Source organism: Poromitra crassiceps (assembly GCF_964638095.1).
Source record: "Poromitra crassiceps genome assembly, chromosome: 4".
Taxonomy (NCBI): domain Eukaryota; kingdom Metazoa; phylum Chordata; class Actinopteri; order Beryciformes; family Melamphaidae; genus Poromitra; species Poromitra crassiceps.
This window is the reverse complement of record NC_139626.1, coordinates 6,325,928-6,328,376: the sequence shown is the minus strand read 5'-3', so window position 1 is coordinate 6,328,376 and position 2,449 is coordinate 6,325,928.

Genomic DNA, 2,449 nt, shown 5'->3' with positions numbered 1-2,449 from the left:
AGAACTAAGAGAATGTGTGCTTTCTCTGTCTAAAAGAGTTAGTTTGTAGAGTTAGTAGTTATGTAGGCATTAGCAGTAGAATACAGCATGGTTTCAGCGTCTGAAAATTTATTCTGAGATAAATGGCTTTTTGTGAAATTCGATAGAACAGTCACTTTAACCATTTATTTTTGGCGTAAGACGTCAGACATCTAAACAATAGTTTTGAACAGTAATTTCCTCCATAGCAGCAGGAAACCCCCCTCTCCTTCAAACTCCTCCCTCCATGGGTGTGTCTCTGGTGGCTTTGCAGCGTTTGTCACAAGCGAGGCTCTGCCTGTCTGTGCTGCCTGGCTGCTGGCGGCTGCTCTTTGGGCGAGTCTGCATGAGTCGTTTGGGTTGTGAGCTCAGCTGCAATGAAGCTGCGTGCGATTGTGGGCTTTCTGCCGTGTTTCAAAGTGTGTTGCACGCATAATCTATTATGCAAATTTGCAATCCCCCACCGCCAGCTCCCAGCGCGATAATGCGCGAAAGCGAAAGCGTTTTCGCCAATCCATTTTACAGTATGAGAATGGTTTCCTCGCGCGTTCCCCTGCAGTTTTGGCTCGGCTTTTTCTAGTCTGGAGAGCACTGTCGCCACTTAGTGGGTCGGTGGAATGGGTTGTACACGTTCGGTGGCTCCAATATTTTTATAGGAGACGTGGGGGGCGTTGATCCACGTCCCACCGTCAAATTTTTTTTTTTTTTTTTTTGACGACAACTCGTCATTGGCAGTCAACCGTTGGATTTTTTTTGACGACTCAACTCGTCATTGGCAGTGAACGTGTTAACAGATAATGTCAAGGCTATATAAGCATGACTGTATTTTGACTAACATTCAAAAAAGCTACTTCAGTCATGTTTTCTGCAGCTACCGAATATATTACCAAACTTAGATCCATCCCTTCTCCAAGTGACACAGTGATGTTTACAATCAATGATTGTAATAATGCTTTATTTTATTTATTTTATCCCCCCTCCCCCATTTTTTCAGAACGATACACGAACAAGGCAAATGAACCTGAATGACTGAATCATCTTCTGACAGCACCGACCTCCCTTTGTGGAGGGGCTGAAGCGCAGGAGATTCCTTCTACATTGTTGGTAAGACATGTTATTTGTCAGACGTCACATGACTACAGTTTGTTGTCAGGTTGTTTGTTTGTTTGTTTGTTTGTTTGTTTGATTACCTTAGCAAAAAGACATGACATCATTTGTCGTTTTTTAAGAACGAAGCCACATTTTAAACCATGGGTGGTACAAGTGCGTGGTGTGTCCCCGGCCCAAAAGGCCACCAGAAAACCCTTACACATTCTAAGGTTTAAAAGCTTACTAAAGTCCATCCTGTATTGGTAAGCTTACAGTATTCACCTTATGTAGCCACGCCCATTTGACCCGGTTGTGTGGTTGTGTCACGACTTCCGGCAAAAAAAAAGAAAAAGAAAACGCCGGCTGTGCCAATATCATCTAACTCTGAATTAACTAATAATTTAGCCAATTGTATGTAACATACCAAATAAAAGCAAACGGCAATGTCTAAGAATGCAACGCCATGTAACTGGCTCGTTAAGTCTTGCATTCAAGGGAATTACGTTAACGTCTGCGGGTCATATAAGTGGCTCGAGCTGCGCTCGGAGGAGACTGAAAACCATCAGCTTTCTATGTTGGAGTCCAGGTATGTTTTGTGCAAGGACGTCTCTCAGTGTGTTGCTGTTAAATGCCCATTTTGTTGTTTTCTTTTTGTTGATCTCCTCTTTTTCCTCTTCCACTTGATTTGTATCACTCAGACCGCAGCTGCGGGCGATGTTCAACGCATTCCTCCTCTAAAAACAACTTTCTTCTTCTGACGTTCTTTTGTATTTCGCGCCGTGACCACCGGAAGTGTTGTTAACACAACCTGGAAGAATTTGGCCCACCCCCGCGTATGAACATAAGGTGAATAGCGAACTCATGTCATAACTGACTCAACATCTGTACGTTTTTATGTAAAGGCAGTGGCAGTAATTCTTTGTTGACATATTTCTTGACAAGTTGAACCTATACAGTACTAAAATCAGTGATGGCAAACCTCATCTTTAAATAGAACCTTTAAATGAACCGAACCCCTGGGTCTTTTTTTTGGCCCCAGTCAAATGTTGGAAATGGGTTTTAAGTTTAAATCATGTTTTCTGTAAACTGTTTCCAATTGGAAGGAGACAGCGGCATGTGACTCCTACTATAATGCAAAACAGCCTCATGTCCTTTCTGCCAGGTAAGAGAAAGGAGCGACAGAGGAGAACACCAGAGGAGAATCTGGCTCACTGGTGGCCAATGTTCACTAATCAAGCCTTGTCCAAAAAGCATTTGGCAGAAAGCATCTTGTGGATTTGCTTTTCAGTTGGTCCAATCCTGAGAGAAGAAAGGTGATGATGTGTGTCTGACTTTGCATAAA